The sequence below is a fragment of the Dendrobates tinctorius genome, unplaced genomic scaffold (assembly GCF_039654945.1).
Source record: "Dendrobates tinctorius isolate UK_male_01 unplaced genomic scaffold, ASM3965494v1 ptg000211l, whole genome shotgun sequence".
Classification (NCBI taxonomy): domain Eukaryota; kingdom Metazoa; phylum Chordata; class Amphibia; order Anura; family Dendrobatidae; genus Dendrobates; species Dendrobates tinctorius.
In genome coordinates, this window is record NW_027361878.1 from 19,309,616 (window position 1) to 19,331,686 (window position 22,071).

Sequence of the window (22,071 nt, forward strand, 5' to 3'; positions counted from 1 at the left end):
AACTTCTGTGGATACTTTCCGTGTTAAGAGGATTGGCGCACAGCTCAGGAGGAGAGATGGACAAATTCCTATCATGCACAATAGTGGTTTATGGGTAATTTTTTTTTTTTTTTTTTTTTTAAGACCGGGGGGTCCATTAAACTGTTTGGAGTGCCAGACAAGAATATGAGGTGGCTCACTCTTTGAACTTAATGCGAGTTGTGAAAAAGGATGTTAAAGCACCAATACTCTGCGTTAAAGGTTGCATGTCTGCACTGAATGACTGTTCAAACAAAGTACAAGTGCTTGTTACATCATGGCATGGCCAAACCGTTCAGTGCACCTACTTGTTTTCCACTTATCTCTGTCACTCTACAGGGTGGGCCATTTATAAAGTTGGATCCAAAATGGCTGACTTTAAACCGGCCGCCATGGTCACCACGCATCTTGAAAATTCCCCCTGCCCCCATAAACTATAATGAGCCACAAACAGAAAGCTGATATCACCAACCATTCCCATTTTATTTAAATGTATCCATATACATGGCCCACCCTGTATTTTGACTGACTACCCTGGCTTTGGCGGGTTGGGATTGGGCAGAGATGGAGGGAAAACAAATAGGCCGGAAGGTGGACTGAAGTGTTTGGCTGCACCAAGGGTCTAAGCACTACTTTGTTTCAACAGTTATTCTGTGCTGACAGTTACTTTTAAAAGAGCTGCATGTATGGTCTGCTTCCCATTTGGAGTGCTGATTGGGGGAGAAGGGGAAGCCCATGTTCTACTTTCACTAAAAGTGAAACAAACATCAGTGTCTGCTGATAGGACACATATTTGATGCCTAAAGCGTTTACAGATTTTAGCAACACTTCTGTGCTCCAACAACGTTAATCCACATTACTCTACAGCAGGAATGTTAAACTCAAATACACAGAGGGCCAACATTAAAACCTTGGACAAAGATACAGGCCAACCTTGATAGTCTGCAATTGAAGTTTTTCCTTATCAAATATAACAATGAACCTTTTCATATTGAAACAAATTTAAAGGGGCTGTCCCACGAACAACCCTCCACATCGCTGGTATGATGACACAACCCCCTCAGCAAAATATGGTGACCCCCCCACTTGATATGATTCTCTAACTAATCCCCACACAGCCCTTGAGACAGCATAACTGGCCCCACATTAAAAAAAAACCATCCTCCTCCCCCGGTCTCTGCAGTGCATCTTCTGATCCTCTAGTTCTTTAGTCAAGATTTTGTAGCTACCATGCACTTGACTGCTGCAGCCAACCACTTGCCTGCTGCAGCCAACCACTTGCCTCAGTGGTTATGTGTTGTACAGGGAACTGTCACCTACAAGACCATCAGTTGGCTGCGGTGATCGTAGCAGGGGATGCAACAAGTAATGTCCCCCTCCCCCCCGTAACATTCTCTACTCTTGCTCAAGTTGGTCACGTTTTTAATATCCATTATCTCATTAACTCTGCAAATTCTGCTCTGGAATCTCAGCACTACGGATCTTTGCTGTGAGTCTGCTGAAACATTCACCGTTGGTAGACTTAGTGGGTCTTGTTTTGTGGCCAGTAACAAACTCTTAAGACCTCATTCAGATATCCGTGGTGCACACATTTTTTGCAAGCAAAGGCTCATTAGCAAGCTATAAGTTTAAAATTGCATCAAAGAACTGTCCTCTAGCTAGTTTTCTTATTCAGCACAAACACATGGGTATAAATGTCGCCTTGAGCGCTAAACTGAGCCACAACTTTCTTCGTCCTCTCATTACTAGATATGGAGACGAGCCATCCAACTTCATTCTTTGTACGGTTTGTATATTCAAGCTGTTTATTTCAGGTGATGATCTGTGGTTATCTGGCTATGAATCCAGCTATGCAGAGAAAGCTTTTTTTTCCCCACTTTATAATTTTTCCTTTCTCATGGACCTACTGTAGTTAGTGCCATCTTTTTACACCATATAAAGTTTATTAAAAGGTAAATCCAGGACTTTATCGAAAAGCAAAAAATTTACCTAAGCACGAACAGGCAGATAATTGCAACTTACCTGCCTGTTGTGCACGGCGCAGTACTTCCCTGGCACAAAGCGGTTACAGACTGCTGCCTCTGCTGACGTGATGGGGTGGGATGTCAGATGTCACTTTGATTGACAGCCTGCTCCTTAATTAGACAGCGGGGATCCGGTTGTCAATCAGACGGCAGCCCCGCTTCATCAAAAGAGCGAAGCAGAAAAGAAGCCTCTGATCTGCGGACGTCAGCAGAAGCTTCTGGGAATGAACATGGGAAGAATGGCGCCGGACATATCAGGCAGGTAAGTTACCATTACCTGACTTAGTACTTGGGTACAGTTTTTTTTTTTGTTATATATAAAGTCCTGGATACCCCTTTAAGATACAAAAGATCAGCCACATTACGGATACAGCAAATAACCAAGTTTTGATGATTAATAAATCATTACTAGAAGTAAACATACTGAACACACAGTGGAAAGTTTGAACCAACTTCTCCCCTTTTTATCTGGTTTCAGATGTGATTTTCATATTGCCCACTCCTGTTACTTGCCACAGATGAGTTTGAACGAGCATCACATGCTTGAAACAAAGTTGATTACCCACAATTTTGGAAAGGTGACAACAATTTTGTCAATTTTGGGGGTTTTTGTGTTAAATTATGTCCAATTTGCCTTTTTTCTGTGTTTTTTTTTTTTGTGTGTATTGTTCCAGTACACAAAGGAAATAAACGTATATAACAAAGCGTGTAATTATAATAATTTTCTGGAACAATTTCAAGGGTGCCAACACTTTTAGCCATGACACATATATATATATATATATATATATTTTTTTTTTTTTTTAAGTGAGGCAAATATTTACTGCCAATTTCCATTGCGAGATGGTAGGTACTCTTGAGAACATCAAGCGTCTGGCCACATGTTTTCAGGCAGTGCCATCTTTTTACATTATTTTTCTGTTAACATGCAATGACAATGTTGAGCTCAAGCAACTATACAGTGATCCCAAGATTCACGCCAGGTTTAAATGGCTGTACAGAATGACCGCTGGTCTGAAGTTACGTACAGCTCTGGCAAAAATTAAGAGGCCACTGCATAGTTTTATAAAAAATCAGCTTCTCTCCATGTCTGACAGCCATTCCATTCCAGTGTCAGTTGAATTCCAACCAGAGTACACCTCATTCTACTTAATGTGCTTCTGATTAGGTGATCACCTCAACCAAATCTTATTTAATGAAGGAAAGTATAAAAAAATAACTTTTAACCATGCCAAAGGAGTTGAAAAGAAAAGTCTTGAGTGAGGAAAAGAAGGGCTCGCTTCTGGCTTTACTAGTAGAGGGATACAGTGAGCGTCATGTTGCCTCCATCCTTAAAATTTCTAAGACAGCAGTCCATTACAACAAGGTCAAGCAGCAGATATTGGGGACAACAAAGCTACAGACCGGCAGAGGGCAAAAACAACTCTCCACTGACCGGGATGACCGGCATCTTATTCGAATGTCACTCAGCAACCGCAGGATGACATCAAGTGACCTACCCCCCCACCACCACCATTGGCAAGGTTTTTAAAACCTTGTTGAAAAAAACTTCTAGTAGTATTGTGGGTTTTTTAATGAAGATTTTGGAAAGGACCCCAAAATCCACATGAAAACCGGCTTCAAGTATTTCAATAGGATTACTCTTTCATACGTGTAGTGCTCATTGTGCTTCTTTTTTTTTTGTTCCATGTGGGATAAAAAAGCAACCTGTCAATTACTGAGGTGTTTCTGCTGGCAAAATTTCTCTACTTTTTTTTTTAACGTGAAATTTTATGGCTGGTAAATTCACATGCAAAAAGTGCTTTAGTTGCCAAAATACATTATTTGCAGATTTTTTTTTATATGATTTTTATGTATGGGTTTTTTCTTTCCTTTTTCTGCTGACTCAGTAGCCAAATTTTGAGCTTTTTTTTTTTTCCAAGCAGAAACGTTCCAAAAATTCACTTTGCTTCTTTAGTCACGTGGAAAAAAAAAGCGTGAAAAATAGAAACCGTGTCCATTATAGGCATGGATTAGGCTGGTTTAACGGCCGCCGATAAGCCCCGCCCCTGCCGCGCCTCCGCTGGTAGCTCCGCCTCCGGGCGCATGACGCTGCATGCGTCATGCGTCCCCTATCTTTATCACTGAGGACGCAGGCCGTGTGCAGTATGCGTTTTGGCAGCTCCTGCGTCCTTTTGACGGTGCGCCGACCAGCGTCAAACGTAACCTGTTGCAATTTGGTTGTGCTCGGTGCACCGTCAAAAGGATAAAGATAGGGGACGCATGCAGCGTCATGCGCCCAGAGGCGGAGCAACCGGCGGAAGTGCGGCATGGCAGCGGGGCTTAGCAGTGGCCGTGCGCAGGCCGTCGCTGCGCCCTGAAGCGCAAATGTGAAACCGGCCTTATTCAAAAGATATTTGAAGGGATTTTTTTCCTGTGGATTTTGGAGTAGATTCCAACCCCAAAAAAATCCACATAAAAAAAAAAATGTAAACATACCCTAATGTGAACACGTCCTAAGAGTTACGTGACTGAATGCCTGCTATGGCGTAACTGTAGCAGACAAAACTCAAGTGTGCATATGCCCTTACAGGAGAGCAGAGAGGCGGTGAGAGAGCTGTGTGGTAGGTTTTATGGCATGAGATGGGGGTTGTGATTTCTAAACACGACATATCTTTTTCTTTTTCCAAAACTAGAGCCCCCTCCAGAGAATTTCTGAGGGTGCTGTCTGTGAGGTAAAGGTAGGGTAAATGCTAGACTGTATGGGCTCCTTCCAGGTGTGATGTCAGCTCTGGGGGCGTGTCATACAGGGGGGCGTGTTCTGACAGCAAAGGCAGGAAGAGAAGACGCCATTACAGACGTGTCTCTGCCGTCTGGTGCAGGGAGAGAAGCCTCCGTTACACACTGTCTCAGCTGTGTCTCTGGTGCCGGCGTCTGTGAGCAGTGTGGAGTGAGGTCAGCGGCGTCAGTGACAGGCAGGAGGGTTTAGTAACAGGCTGGTGTCTTCATAGGCTAGTTTCACACTAGCGTTTATGCGCACGGCCGCCGCTAAGCCCCGCCCCCTACCGCGCCTCCGCCGGTAGCTCCGCCTACCGGCGCATGAAGCTGCATGCACTCTGCGTCCCCTATCTTTATCACTGGGGGCGCAGGCCGTGCGCAATATGCGTTTGGCCGCGCATGCGTCCTTTTGACGGTGCGCCGACCTGCGCCAAACGCAACCTGCTGCAGTTTGGTTGCGCCGGCGCACCGTCAAAAAGGCGCATGCGCCGCCAAACGCATATTGCGCCTTAGGCTAGTTTCACATTAGCGTTTTTTTGCGCAGCGCATCGTGCGCATAAAAAACGCAAAGAAAAACGCAAAACAAACGCGTGTTTTTTTAACGTCATGCGCACGCTGATGCGTCAAAAAAACGCAGCGTTGCTTGCGTTTTACATGCGTCTTTGCATGCGTTTGCGGTTTTTTATGCACATATGTGCATAAGTGTGCACAGGTGTGACATTTTTTCCATTGTCTAGAGAACATTCTAGACTTGTTTCACTCAAAAACGCATGCGCAAAAAACGCAACCGTGCGCAAGACCATGCGCTCGCATGCGTTCCCATAGGCTTCAGTGTGTTGTTTTTGCGCATTCCGTGCGCAAGCGTGCGCATGCGTTTTTTTTTGCCGAGACAGGGCGCACCAAAAAATGCAACATGTTGCGTCTGGCGCGCCTGGCGCAAAAGACAAAAAAAGCATGCGCACGAAAACGCAAGTGTGCGCAAGACCATGCGCACGTCATGTTAAACAGAGGTGCGCAGTGCGCATGATGCGCTGCGGACAAAAGCGCAAATGTGAAACCAGCCTTAGATGTTTGGTTGATGGGGGCTAACTGGTGGGGTTTGGAGGCTTACCTGGGAGCTGTTGGGCTCCCGGAGGGGAGGGGGAATTAATGCACGCTGGTAGGGTCTGGTTGGGTCGGGGGGTTAATGCATGCTTACGGGCTCTATTTGGGTTCGGGGGGGGGGTGTTAATGCACGCTTACGGGGTCTGTTAAGGGTCTGGAGGGGTTAATGCTTGTGGGGTCTGCTTGGGCTCCCAGAGGGGTTAATGCATGCAAGGTCTATTTGGGGTCCGGGGGGTTAATGCATGCTTGTGGGGTCTGTTTGGGGCAGGAGGCTTGGGGTATATAATGCACACTTGTGGGGTCTGGTTGTACTTTGGGGGGTACTAATGCATGCTTGTGGGGTCTGTTTGGGGCAGGGGGGTGGGGGTTAATGCACGCTTACGGGTCTGGTGGGGTCCAGGGGGGTTAATGCATGCTTCTGGGGTCTGGTTGGGGGTGTTGGAGTTAATGCACGCTTGTGGGGTCTGGTTGTACTTCGGGGGGTACTAATGCATGCTTCTGGGGTCTGTTTGGGGCAAGGGGTGGGGGTTAATGCATGCTTACGGGTCTGGTGGGGTCCGGGGAGCGTTAATGCATGCTTGTGGGGTCTGGCTGTACTTTGGGGGGGGGGTTCTAATGCATGCTTGTGGAGTATGTTTGGGGCAGGGGGTTAATCCACGCTTACGGGTCTGGTGGGGTCCGGGGGGGGTTAATGCATGCTTTGGGGTCTGGTTGGGGGTGGTGGAGTTAATGCACGCTTGTGGGGTCTGGTTGTACTTCGGGGGGTACTAATGCATGCTTCTGGGGTCTGTTTGGGGCAGGGGGGTGGGGGTTAATGCACGCTTGTGGGGGTCTGGTTGTACTTGGGGGGGTTTACTAATGCATGTTTGTGGGGTCTGGTTGGGGGTTAATGCACGCTTGTGGGGTCTGGTTGTACTTCGGGGGGTACTAATGCATGCATGTGAGGTCTGCTTTGGGCTCCCAGGGGGGTTAATGCATGCTTGCAGGGTCTGTTTTGTCAGGGGGGTGGGGGTTAATGCACACTAGTGGGGTCTGCTTGGGCTCCCAGGGGGTTAAGGCTGGCTTGTGGGGTCTGTTTGGGTCGGGGGGGTTAATGCACGCTTGTGGGGTCTGGTTGGTTCCTGGGGGGGTTAATGCACGTCTGAGGGGTCTGGTTGGGTCTCCGGGGGGGGTGTTAATGCACGCTCCCGGGGTCTGGCTGGGTACAGGGGGTGTTAGTGCACGTTTGTGGTGTCTGATAGTCCCGGGAGAGAGGGGTTAATGATGCATGCTTGGGGTGTCTGGTAGTCCCGGGAGAGGAGGGTTAATGATGCATGCTTGGGGTGTCTGGCAGTCCCGGGAGAGGGGGGTTAATGATGCATGCTTGGGGTGTCTGGCAGTCCCGGGAGAGGGGGGTTAGTGATGCATGCTTGTGGGGTCTGGTTGGGGGTTAATGCACGCTTGTGGGCTCTGGTTGTACTTCGGGGGGTACTAATGCATGCTTGTGGGGTCTGCTTGGGCTCCCAGGAGGGTTAATGCATGCTTGCTGTGTCTGGTTGGGTCCCTCGGGGGTTTAATGCACGCTTGCCGTGTTTGGTTGGGTCCCGGGGGGGGGGCTTAATGCACGCTTGCCGTGTTTGGTTGGGTCCCTGGGGGGGGGTTAATGCACGCTTGCCGTGTTTTGTTGGGTCCGGGGAGGGGGGGTTAATGCACGCTTGCCGCGTCTGGTTGGGTCCCGGGGGGGAGGTTAATGCATACGCAGGGTTGGGTAGTCCCGGGGGGAGGGGTTAATGCACGATTGTGTGTTCTGTTTGGGTCCCGGGGGGGTTAATGCACGTTTGTGAGGTCTGGTTAGGCTCCCGGGAGATTAATGCACGCTTATGGGTTCTGGTTGGATCCCAGGGGTGGTTAATGTACGCTTGTGGGTTCTGTTTGGGTTTCCGGCGGGATTAATGCATGCTTGTGGGGTCTGGGTGGGCTCCTTACTGTGGGGGGGGGGGATTAGTGCACGTTTTTGTGGTTTGGTTGGGCTCCAGGGGTGGTTAATGCATGGTTTTGGGGTCTAGTTGGGCTCTGGGGGGGTTAATGCACGTTTGCGGGGTCTGAGTGGACCCTGCATTAACCCACCCCAGAAGCCCACCAGATCCCACAAGCGCGGAGGGTTTAATTCACACTTGTGTGTCTGGTTGGGCTCACGGGGAGGGGGTTAATGCATGCGTTTGTGGTCTGGTGGGCTCCTTGGGGGTCTAATGCAGGGCCCAACCAGACCTCTCAAGCGTGCATTAACCCTTCCCCGGGGCCCTACCAGACCCCACAAGCATGCGTTAATCGACCCCCAGAAGCCCAACCAGACCCCACGAATCGTGCATTATCCCCAGTAGGGCCCCCCGGGGACAAACAGACCCCACAAGCGTGCATTAACTCCTCCTGGTCTGGTTGGAATCTTGGGACGGGGGGGATTTAATGCACAATTGTGGTGTCTTGGGGACTTGATGCTAGGGCAACGGGGCCTGTCTGCATCTGTTGTGACTTGAAAGGGGTGGATTGATTTTGGGGTAGGCGCTCGACTGGCAGGGCTTTTTGTTTGGGGAAGAGGTGCTATCTGGTGGGGGTTTATACTTTCGGGGGGGGGATGGACATCCGACGGGGGTTTATGGTGGGGAAGCTGGACATCCGATGGGACTTATGCTGGGAGGGGGTGGACGTCCGATGAGGTTTATGCTGGGGAGGGGTCAGGGGTGGACGTCCGATGAGGTTTTATGCGGGGGGTAAATGTCCAATGATGGTTTTATGCTGGGAATGGCATCCAATAGGGGCTTAGGCTTAAGGGGAGTGGACGTCCGATGAGGGTTTATGCTGGGGGGTGGACGTCCGATGGGGGTCTATGCCGGGGTGGACGTCCGATGGGGGTTCATTCTGGGGGGTGGACGTCTGATAGGGTTTTATGCTTGGGGGGGCGTGTGGATGTCGGATGGGGCTTATGCTTGGGGGCGTGTGGACGTCCGATGGGGGCTTGTGCGCTTGGGGGAGTGTGGACATCCGATGGGGGCTTGTGCGCTTGGGGGCGTGTGGACATCCGATGGGAGCTTGTGCGCTTGGGGGCGTGTGGACGTCCGATGGGGGCTTGTGCGCTTGGGGGAGTGTGGACGTCAGATGGGGGCTTGTGCGCTTGGGGGCGTGTGGACGTCCGATGGGGGCTTGTGCGCTTGGGGGCGTGTGGACGTCCGATGGGGGCCTGTGCGCTTGGGGGAGTGTGGACGTCCGATGGGGGCTTGTGCGCTTGGGGGAGTGTGGACGTCCGATGGGGGCTTGTGCGCTTGGGGGCGTGTGGACATCCGATGGGGGCTTGTGCGCTTGGGGGCGTGTGGACGTCCGATGGGGGCTTGTGCGCTTGGGGGCGTGTGGACATCCGATGGGGGCTTGTGCGCTTGGGGGCGTGTGGACGTCCGATGGGGGCTTGTGCGCTTGGGGGAGTGTGGACGTCAGATGGGGGCTTGTGCGCTTGGGGGCGTGTGGACGTCCGATGGGGGCTTGTGCGCTTGGGGGCGTGTGGACGTCCGATGGGGGCCTGTGCGCTTGGGGGCGTGTGGACGTCCGATGGGGGCCTGTGTGCTTGGGGGCGTGTGGACGTCCGATGGGGGGGTTTTGCTTGGGGGTGGAGGGTGCATGATGGGGATTTATGCTTGAGCGGGCATCTGACGGGGATTTACGCTTGGGGGAAGGGGGCATTTGGGCTTTGATGGGTTTATCCTGTGGGGTCCACTGATTAGTGTGAGGTGGAGGTTTATGATTGGACAGGGGGGGGTTACCCTGTGTGGCCCTCTGGTTGGTGTGCGGGGTGGTTAATGCTTCATTGGGGCACACAAAAAGCTATGGTTGGATGCTGCTTATGCTAGGAGGGAACACTACTAACTGGCATGAAGCTAATCCGTTTTAGCTTAGTGTCAGTAGGAGGCAGACATGGGTCCGGACCACCCAGGCTGGTTTCTGCCTTAGTTCTTGATATTTTTTTTTATTAATGATTTCCCTTTTTCTTTCAGATATGGCGTTTAAGGGCGACAGAGTGGAATTATCACTCTGATCTCCCACCTAGAATTGTCACTACCATATCATCTGTGGTCTACGAGGCAGGGCCCTAACACATCAAGAGTGTTTGCGGTTTTCCGGCGGACAGTCCTTGCCACTAATCCCCCTACCCTCTCGCCCCCCAGAGCCAGATAGAGTAGGGAGGGAAGACAAATCCGTTACCTGGCAGTCGCCTGAAAGTCTGTGTAAAGGTTAGGATTTTAAATCTTCAGGACAGGTATATCCTACCAGGCAGTGAGGGGGCTCCATTAAAAAAATGAAGGGACAAGACAAATATGTCCTAGTTTTCCCCTGAGCAATATGGACATCTCCTGGGGAAACCTTCCTATTCATGCGGCCTCCACGTTTGACAGAGGCTCCTGCGACCCTACTCTTAAAAATCCAGGCTCTCGTCTAGCCTCTGATGGCCGGGCCACACCACCTGCGCCCTAAACAATCATGCACGCCAACTTTCTAGTGCTTCCTGCCCTCTACCTATCAGGGTAAGAGTACTTTTCTTCTGCAACAGAAGACTAAACTCCTGCTTCCCAAGAGGTGCACAGTCCAATTGTGGTTGTTTCAGAAATGTTCAGTCCAAAAAGCAACCAACAGGACAACTCTCCTACCCGCCAGGAAAAGAAACCTTCCTTCAGGCCCAACCCCCTCCTGGCGTCCACAAACCCATCAGCGCTGGTCTACTATGCCTGGATCTAGCAGACTCCCTTTGGCATGACGGGGCGTTCCCACCTTGGATGTCTCTTAGGGTTGGCTGCCGTCTCCTTCACTATTCAAGGCTGGTATTATGATATCTGGTCCTAGACACCGGAAGCAGGCCATGGGGGGGGGCGAGCCACAGACCCATCAATCCTGCCCGCACGCACCAACAGCATATTACAGTTGTACAATACATAAATGCATTGCATGAAACAAGCAAAAGTTTTCAATGCAAAAAAATGCACTTTTATAAAATTAAAGGTTTCTATATATGTAAGAATGTTATTTAGCCAATATTTCTGTAAGTAAAAGTCTGAGATTTCTGTGGGAAATCTTAATTTGTTCCTCTTAAACTGGTTCTGAATGTAAATAAAACATTGCTCTGATTTAAGTCTCCATGTTGTAATTTAGCCTTTTATTTCATGCATGGACAAGCCCATGATGCATCTGTGTAACACATGGAAGGTACTGTAATAACTGGGTTAGGCTAGTCTCACACCAACATATCTACACGCAGGGCACGGCGCCCCCTCTGGTCATCTACTATCGCACATCGCTGCATGCCATCTGTGCACCCTATCTTTAGCATAGGGTGCGCAGACTGCGCTAGTAGGATTTTGCGTGCGCTGCGCTCTTTTGATGGTGCGCCGAGCGCCCCAAAATGCAACATGGTGCGCTCGGCGCACCGTCAAAAGGGCGTAGCGCACAAAAAATCCTACTAGCAGACAGTCTGCGCACCCTATGCTAAAGGTAGGGTGCGCAGATCGCATGCAGTGATGTGCGATAGTAGGAGATGACCGGAGGGGGCGGGGCTTAGTGGCGCCGTGCGCTGCATGTAGATACACTAGTGTGAAACTAGCCTTAGACAGGTAAACCACTTTTGAGACAGTAAAGTTCACTTGTACAAGCTGCATAGATGTAAGCCTGCCTAAAGGGAACATGTCACCAGGATTCCCCATAAAAAAACGATACAAACTGGTGTGCATGGAGCGTGTAAGTGCACGTTCACACTGGCCCCTGAGCAGAAAAAAAAGACAAACATGATTGAATACCCTGCAGTAAATGGCATAGTGCATGAAAATAATATAGGGGATTTAGTTAACACGTTCTTTATTAAAAAAAAAAAGCCAAAGCCATCCCACCACTTCACGGTGACGTAATTGGGACAGTCCTAACTAATATTAAAAACCTTACCGCTTTGTCCTGTGACTTGCATGTGGATAAGGACTGAGAAGAATTAGGGCCAAATAGTGGACACACAGGAATGGAAAGCCACATCAATATATAAAGGGTTTTAATATTAGTTATCACTGTCCCAATTAGGGTCACTGTGAAGTGGTAGGATGGCTTATGGCTTCTGCATTTTTTTTTAAATCAAGCGTGTTAACCAAGTACCTTATATTTTCATGCATTATAGCTGTTTACTACAGGGGATTCAATCATTGTTTATGCCCCCCCCCCGTATAAAGTACTACCACCACCTGTATGTCACCATATACAGCATTCTAGAATGCTGTATATATAGTACGACCACTACCTGTATACCCTCTATATACAGCATTTTATAAAGCACGTCCACTATCTGAATGCCCTTATATATACACAACATTCTAGAATGCCAATCTGCATAACGTTTTTTTTTTTTATTAGATTTGCCCTTGGGGCAGCCCCATCCAATGGGCTTCGCTAGTCTTAATCCGGTGCCTCCTCCTATCCTTCTTTGAGTCGACGACGCGTCCTAAGTCCATCCACACAGTGTCTTCCATTGCGCTTCGGTGCAGACTTCTCTTTGTGCTTTGCAGTACTTTGCTTTGTGATCGTCAGGGCAGAGACGTGTTCCTGCCCAGAAGCGTCATGGGGGAGGTTGTGTGGATGATGTAGGATGCATTATCCACGGGAAGGAGGACTGTACTGGAAGAAGAACAGTGATAAACATAATACCAGACCGCCCTGTAGGTGAGTATAAGATGTTCACATTTGTCTCAGACCACACGTGAGGACGATTCGAGACCGTGCCTCAGACCACACGTGAGGACGTTTCGAGACCGTGCCTCAGACCACACGTGAGGACGTTTCGAGACCGTGCCTCAGACCACACGTGAGGACGTTTCGAGACCGTGCCTCAGACCACACGTGAGGACGTTTCGAGACCGTGCCTCAGACCACACGTGAGGACGTTTCGAGACCGTGCCTCAGACCACACGTGAGGACGTTTCGAGACCGTGCCTCAGACCACACGTGAGGACGTTTCGAGACCGTGCCTCAGACCACACGTGAGGACGTTTCGAGACCGTACCCGCCAGACATCAGACCACATGGGAGAACATTCCTACGTTGTGCCTGCCATGCCTCAAAGTGGCACAGAAAGCAGAGTAGAAAGTTGGTCATTGTATTTTAACCCCTTCATGACCAAGCCTATTTTGACCTTAATGACCAGGCCATTTTTTGCAATTATGACCAGTGTCCCTTTATGAGGTAATAACTCTGGAACACTTCCAACAGATCCTAGCGATTCTGAGATTATTTTTTCGTGACATATTGGGCTTCATATTAGTGGTAAATTTAGGTCGATAATATAATTTTTGCGTTTATTTGTGATAAAATCAGAAATTTGGCGAAAATTTTGCAATTTTCAAATTTTTAATTTTTATTCTGTTAAACCAGAGACTTATGTGACACAAAATAGTTACTAAATAACATTTCCCACATGTCTACTTTACATCAGCACAATTTTGGAAACAAATTTTTTTTTTTGTTAGGAAGTTAAAAGGGTTAAAAGTTGACCAGTGATTTCTCATTTTTACAACAAAATTTACAAAAAAAAAAAAATTTTTTTTAGGGACCACCTCACATTTGAAGTCACTTTGAGGGGTCTATATGGCAGAAAACACCCAAAAGTGACACCATTCTAAAAACTGCACCCCTCAAGCTACTCTAAACTACATTCAGGAAGATTCGTAACCCTTCAGGTGCTTCACAGGAACTAAACCAACGTGGAAGGAAAAAATGGACATTTTAATTTTTCCAACAAAAATTTTCTTTTAGCATCAATTTTTTTTTTTTATTTTCACATGGGCAACAGGATAAAATGGATCCTAAAATTTGTTGGGCAATATCTCCTGAGTACATGGATACCTTTTTGGGTGCACAGCAGGGCTCAGAAGGGAAGGAGCGCCATTTGACTTTTTGAACGGAAAATATGCTGGAATATTTAGCGGTTGCCATGTCGTGTTTGGAGATCCCCTGTGTGCCTAAACATTGGAGCTCCCCCACAACTGACCCCATTTTGGAAAATAGACCCTCCAAGGAACTTATCTAGATGCATAGTGACCACTTTGAACCCCCAGGTGCTTCACAAATTGATCCTTAAAAAAATACTTTTTTTTTTCACAAAAATTTTCCTTTAGCCTCAGTTTTTTCATTTTCACATGGGCAACAGGATAAAATGGATCCTAAAATTTGTTGGGCAATTTCTCCTGAGTGCACGGATACCTCATATGTGGTCATAAACCACTGTTTCGGTGCATAGAAGGGAAGGAGCGCCATTTGACTTTTTGAATGGAAAATTAGCTCCAATCGTTATTGGACGCCATGTCACGTTTGGAGAGCCCCTGTGTGCCTAAACAGTGAAAACCCCCTACAAGTAACACCATTTTGGAAACTAGACCCCTTAAAGAACGTATCTAGATGTCTAGTGAGCACTTATTAACTTTTGTAAGGCACTTGGGGTTTCAAACAGCAGTGAAAATAAAAAAATCTTTTTTTCCTCAAAAATGATTTTTTAGCACACTAATTTTTATTTTCCTAAGGGTAATAGGAGAAATTAGCCCCCCAAAGTTGTTGTGCAATTTGTCCTGAGTACACTGATACCCCATATGTTGGGGTAAACCACTGTTTGGGCACACGTCGGGGCCTGGAAGGGGTTGAGCACCGTTTGACTTTTGGAACGCAAAATTGGCTGGAATCAATGGTGGCACCATGACGTGTTTGGAGACCCCCTGTGATGTGCCTAAACAGTGGAAACCCCTCAATTCTAACTCCAACCCTAATCCCAATACACCCCTAACCACAACCCTAACCCCAACACACCCCTAATCCCAACCCTAACCACAAGCCTAACCCTAATTCCAACCCTAATTCTAACACTAATTCCATCCGAAACTCTAGTTGCACACTAACCCTAATTCCAACCCTAACCCTAATTTAAACCCTATTTCCAACCCTAATGGAAAAATAAAAATATGTTCTTTATTTCATTATATGTGGCTACCTATGGGGGTGATAAAGGGGGGGTTTATTTACTTTTTATTTTACTTTGATCGCTGTTAAAGTTTATCACAGTGATCAAAATGAATGAAATCTGCAGCCGCAGATTCTGGCGGGCGCACTGCGCATGCGCCCGCCATTTTCTAAGATGGCGGTACCCATGATCCGGGACCGCGGGACACCGGCAGCAGCACTCGGAAAGGTACCAGAGGGTGGGAGGGGAGGTGATGACAGCGGCAGCCGATCGCCGCTGTCATTCAGCGGCAGGGGGCAGATCAACCCTGTTAACCGTGTGGGGGGGTCAGATTGGTGTCTTCAGCCATGTTCGATGCTACTGCAGCATCGGCCATGGCTGGTTTGTAATATTTCATCAATTTTCATTGATGAAATATTACTATCGCTCTGATTGGCTGTTTCACTTTTAACAGCCAATCAGAGTGATCGTAGCCACGTGGGGGCGAAGCCACCCCCCCGGTGAAGTATAAAGCCCCCTGTATCTGCGGGTCGGGTGACCTTTCATTGACCCCGGGCACCCGACCCGCAGGGGGGCTTTAAATCCATGACACAGCATATGCGTCATTGGTCGGATTGGCACCGACTTTCATGACGCATACGCTGCCACTGGTCGGGAAGGGGTTAAGTCATTACTTGTAGGTGGTCATTACTGTATATACAGGAGATCTTCATATAAAGATCTGTGTGGCCCGGTAGTGTACAGTGATGTGAAATACTTTTTGCCCACCCCTCCTGGTTTTTTACTCTCTTGCATGTTTGTCATACTTAAATGTTTCAGAGTAACAAACAAATTAAAATATTTGACAGTAAGCACAAGTAAACACAAAATTCAATTTGTAAATGAAGGTCTTTATTATTTATTGGGAAGAAAATACAGGGCCCTGTGTGAAAGTTATTGCCCCCTACTTTTTTTTTTTTTAACTGTGGTTTGTCACATCTTCGAAAAGCAAAGTTCAGTTTCCGTAGCCCTACCCAGGCCTGATTACTGCCACACCTATCCTCAATCAAAAAATCACTTAAATAGGACCTGCCTGACAAAGTGAAGTAGACAGAAAGATCCTCAAAAAGTAGACATCATGCTGCGATCCGAAGAAGTGCATGAACAAATGAGATGGAAAGTAATTCAGATCTATCAGTCTGGAGAAGGTTATAAAGCCATTTCTAAAGCTTTGATATTCCAGCGAACCACCGTGAGACCCATTATCCACAAATGGAGAAAACATGGTACAGTGGTGAAACTTCCCAGGAGTGGTCTGGTCATTAAAGTTAAAAAATACTGGGGGGGGATGAAAAGGTTATTGAAATTGGCATTTTTTAAAGTTTATTTTATATGAAAAAAATATTTTCTTCAACTGTACAATATAGGAATATAGAGATACATAGTACATAGCAATGCATCTCTGTACTTATATCCTCTGCTTCTGAACTCACGACCTGCAGTACAGCTCACTATTAACAAATGTTGCAATATTTTTTCAGTGTGGGCTGGAGATCACTGACAGAGCTGTTACCTGTGGGCATTATTTTTCATGATTTTAATGTTTTGAATAAAGTTTTTAGTTTATTTCTATTTTTTAATGGTGATGCAGAGTTTTTTTCCTCTCTTTATTTACTCCATTCCGATGTCATCACTGATACAATTGTGCTCAAAAGTTTACATACCGCCGTAGAACTTTTGCTTTCTTGGCTTTTTTTCAGAGAATATGAATGATAACATCAAAACTTTTTGTTGGTCAGAGTGGTCAGCTTTACCATCTGAGAAAATAAAGAACCTTATCCATAACTACCACAAACGACTTCAAGTAGTCAATTGATATTAGAGGGGGCAATACATGGTATTACTAAAAATGTGGTATGTAAACTATGATCAGGGTGATTTGGATGTTTTGGGTTGTCATAATTAAAAAAAAGAGAAAACACAGTACTATGACAATAAATGGCTTCACCCAAACACTAACCATGAGTGGAGAAAACATCAAGACTTTATCATTCATATTCTCTGAAAAAAGGCCAAGAAAGCAATAATTCTGCCAGGCTATGTAAACTTTTGAGCACAACTATACACCTGACAGGCCCATACATTCTGATATCATCACTAATATATACCTGTCAGGGGCTCATACATTCTGTATCTACAATAATATATACCTGACAGGAGCCCATACAGTCTATATCTACAATAATATATACCTGACAGGAGCCCATACAGTCTGTATCTACAATAATATAGACCTGACAGGAGCCCGTACAGTCTGTATCTACAATAATATATCCATGACAGGAGCCTGTACAGTCTGTATCTACAATAATATATACCTGACAGGAGCCCATACAGTCTATATCTACAATAATATATACCTGACAGGAGCCCATACAGTCTATATCTACAATAATATATACCTGACAGGAGCCCATACAGTCTATATCTACAATAATATATACCTGACAGGAGCCCATACAGTCTGTATCTACAATAATATATACCTGACAGGAGCCCGTACAGTCTATATCTACAATAATATATACCTGACAGGAGCCCATACAGTCTATATCTACAATAATATATACCTGACAGGAGCCCGTACAGTCTATATCTACAATAATATATACCTGACAGGAGCCCGTACAGTCTGTATCTACAATAATATATACCTGACAGGAGCCCATACAGTCTGTATCTACAATAATATATACCTGACAGGAGCCCATACAGTCTATATCTACAATAATATATACCTGACAGGAGCCCATACAGTCTATATCTACAATAATATATACCTGACAGGAGCCCATACAGTCTATATCTACAATAATATATACCTGACAGGAGCCCGTACAGTCTATATCTACAATAATATATACCTGACAGGAGCCCGTACAGTCTGTATCTACAATAATATATACCTGACAGGAGCCCATACAGTCTCTATCTACAATAATATATACCTGACAGGAGCCCGTACAGTCTATATCTACAATAATATATACCTGACAGGAGCCCATACAGTCTGTATCTACAATAATATATACCTGACAGGAGCCCGTACAGTCTGTATCTACAATAATATATACCTGACAGGAGTCCGTACAGTCTATATCTACAATAATATATACCTGAGAGGAGCCATACAGTCTATATCTACAATAATATATACCTGACAGGAGCCCGTACAGTCTATATCTACAATAATATATACCTGACAGGAGCCCATACAGTCTGTATCTACAATAATATATACCTGACAGGAGCCCGTACAGTCTGTATCTACAATAATATATACCTGACAGGAGCCCATACAGTCTGTATCTACAATAATATATACCTGATTGCCCTCCCCCGAATCATATGTAGGGGGGGTCACATGGGTACACAAACACTGTTAGGTCTTGTTTTATATGCATTAAAGTTCGTTATATTCTCTTTATGGTGATCTGAGTAATAAAGGGTTAAGGTCACAGGTTAAGCTGTGGGGGCACGAGCTGTCTGTCATCTGTTTGTTTATAGTTCTCTTGGCGCCTTTTTCCTCCCAGCTGATTGGAGGATTGGAATTTTGACCGGGAAAAATCTCCATATAAATAAACAGCTGTTGCCCGTTTTTCCTCACTCTGAGAGGAAGAAAGAAATTTACAACTCCGTGCAGCAAAGGACAGCCTTATTCAAAGACTGATTAAGCGGGCTGGCGAAGAAGACGGAGCAGAGTAGATGGAGAGCTGCTTAGCTATTGAACCTGCCCTAGCAGGGGGCAAAGTTTCTGCTCTGGCTCCCGTCCCTTCGCTCCCGAACCCGCTGGCAGTCCTCAACTCAGCGGAGCCGCCTGGCCGTTCTGGGTCCAGGAGGAAGCGCCACCCCAGGATACCTTATTCACCGCCCTCCATGTCAGATCCGCCTGGAAGCCGAGCGCGGGAGGCCCGCGAGAAGATGACGTCTACCCGGGTTTCCCGCAGTACATCACGGGATTCCAGGCGACGTCACAGGCCAGCGCCTCCTGCAGCTGATTGTCATGCCGGCTCAGCTGCGAACCGCCTCTTCCGTAAAAGCGCAAGGGCGGCCCGGGACACGGCAGCTCCAATTACTGGCTGCAGCTCTGGTGCCTGGCGTCAAGAAGCTTCTTCAGCTTCAGCTCCTGCACAAGCCTGGAGGTCCTCAGACTCTGAGGATGAAGACATTCCAGCTGGCCAGATTCCTCGGCAGCTCCGTTCGCCCCCTCCTGTGGGCTTGAGCGGGAGCTCTCATCAAGCTCAGGACCCTTCTATCCACGGACAGGGTGAGAACATCAATGTCCCCCTGTCAGTGTCTCAGAGTGATTTGAAATCCTTAATTAGTTCTCTGGTGTCAGAGGCTTTGGTGTCTGTTAATAGAGCCAACCCTATTATTGTTACTGATCAGTCACACAGTGTTAACCCCTTACATGCGGGTGTACCACAGTCCCTTTTGAAGGAGGCAGTGACGTGTGAACTCTCGCCGTTGGGGTTCCATTTGCTTGCCTCTGTCAAAGAGAACATTTGGAATGGTAGATATGTGGATTTATTCTCCCTTCTCAAAAAGACCATCTTTTTAAATTAGATAAATGGGAGGATAGGTCATCTGGGGAAGAAAAGAAACCTGCAATCATTAAGTCATTTAACAATTGGTTGCAGGCATTTTTGATTTATGCTGCTGTCTTAGGGGAGAAAAGCCCTCATCTTTGTTGTGGTCTGTTCCAACACATCGACATTGTATTGGAAGCGTATAGAAATTTTGGAGGATTAGCATGGCTGAATTACGACGAAGCTTTTCGTCAGAAATTAGCCGTCCACTCTAATGTCTCATGGGGGGGTGAAAGACGTTGGATTGTGGCTGAATATGATGCTTCCTCAGAGGCAATTTTTTGTAAGACAACCTACAGCTCCGGCCACTAAAAAAGGTTTTTTGCTTTGCGTTCAACGAATCCTCTTGCAAATGGACGCATAATTGTCGATTCAGACATGAATGCTCCTTTTGCGGGGGCGCGCATCCATTAATCAAATGTTTTAAGAAATCAGGTATGGTTTCTCAGCAAGGATCCAGCAAGGAGACATTTCTCAAGAGCTCCGACTCCGGTGATTTGGGAAAAAATACTTCCGTGGCTAAACATTTACCCAGACACATCGAGTAAAGATCTGTTGTTAACAGGTTTTTCTGTTGGTTTTCATATTCCCAAGTTTGAAGGCTTTGGTTGCACAGGTATAAAAAATTTACCATCAGTTTATGATTTCCCTAATATAGTTGAGTCCAAAATTTCTAAAGAAATTGAATTGGGCAGAGTCGCGGGTCCTTTTGATCATCCTCCCTTTGTCAATTTTCGCATTTCTCCTCTTGGTATTGTCCCCAAAGAAGAGCCTGGATCCTTTAGACTCATTCATCATCTTTCATACCCTCTTGGTTCATCCTTGAATGATGAAGTAGATAAGTCTTTGGCCTCTGTGCGTTACACTTCTTTTGATACCGCCCTGGATTTATTGAGACTATTTGGAAAAGATTCCCTTTTATCCAAATCTGATATCCAATCAGCTTTTCGCTTATTACCTGTGAACCCTTCCGGCTTTAATTCTTTGGGTTTTTTCTTCAATGACAAATTTTTCTTTGACAAATGTCTCCCCATGGGATTTTCTCTCTCTTGTTTTTATTTTGAGTCTCTCTTCCTTTTTACAGTGGGTCGTCCAATCCAAATTTACTAAAGGAGGTATCATACATTACTTAGATGACTTCCTTTTTATCGGTCCTCCTAATTCAGACACATGTCAAAGTCTTCTTGATATGTTCAGCTCAGTGTGTAGTGAATTTGGTATTCCAATAGCTCTGGAGAAGACCGTCTCTCCCACCAATTGTCTTGATTTCTTAGGTATCACCCTAGATTCTTCTTCTATGGAGTGCAGATTGCCTATGGAAAAAATCTTAAAACTTCAAAATTCTATGGTTCTTATGCTCCAAAAAAAGAAAGTTATTTTGAAGGATCTTCAATCTTTGTTGGGATCTTTGAATTTTGCCCTGAGGGTTTTGCCTATGGGAAGGGTTTTTTCTCGTAGGCTTTATGATGCTACAAAGGGTTTGAAATCTCCCTTCTCTCATGTGAGGGTTACTGCTGAAATGAAAGATGATATCAAAATTTGGTTGGAATTTCTTTCTAAATTTAACGGAAGATCACATTTTCAATCTCCGCTTCAATTATCTGATTCTGTTCCACTTCTTTTTTACACAGATGTAAATCGCGGTTTTAGCGCCATCCGTTGTTCGCATTGGGTATTCCAGTCTTGGCCTGTTAGTTGGGTTTCTAACAAACTAACTGATGACAAATTATTTTTGGATCTTTTCTCTTTACTCTCATGCATTGTGTTGTGGGGACACCTTTTAAAAAATAAAAGGTTATTAATTCTGTCGGATTGCCAGAGTTTTTTATTTGCTGTTAATACACTTTCCTCCAAAAATAGGTTTTGTGCTAGAATCCTCAGATATTTGGTCTTACATTGTCTAAATTATAATATTTGGCTCAAGGCAAGGTTAGGAGTCAGTGACAATTTGCTAATTTGTAATTCTGTCTTCGACAGTGCTCTCGCTTCCGACAATTGGCCCCAGAAGTGGAGTTGGAACCGATGTATTACCCTCCTTATCTCTGGGATTATATTCAGGGCTGTCAGCCAATTTGATAAGGCAGTCGCTAGCAGATAGAACATGGGCTAATTACTTAGCCGCATGGCAGCTTTGGGTTTCCTTCTGTACCACCTTTGGTTTTTCATCTATTACTACTTCTGAGTCAGCTATTAAGTTTGCTGAATATTTGTTCAAGAAAGGTTTTTCTTATTCAGCTCTTTCTAAACATATTTCAGGTGTGTCATTTTTTCTGAAATTATATGGAGGGAATCCATTATCCAGTTAATTTCCGCTTAAACAATTTTTGAAAGGTTTAAAAAAGGGTACGTTTAAAAGGAGACCTATCTCCTTTCAACTGCTTAACGATTTATGTAATGTTTTGGATTCTGTTTGTCTTAATCATTTTGAATCTTGTCTTTTTACTACAGCATTTTCCTTGGCATTTTTTGCAGCGCTGAGGGTGAGTGAAGTGGTTTCGGCTAAAAAGTCGGAACCTTCTGGCTTAATGTGCTCTGATGTCGT

At 46.1% G+C, this 22,071-nt stretch overlaps 1 protein-coding gene across 1 annotated transcript in view; it reads right to left on the reverse strand.

Moving 5' to 3' along the window:
• Nucleotides 1-22,071, reverse strand: part of LOC141058170 (actin, alpha skeletal muscle 3) — a 98,408-nt gene that overhangs the window by 70,337 nt on the left and 6,000 nt on the right. The gene's annotated exons all lie outside the window — the stretch shown is intronic.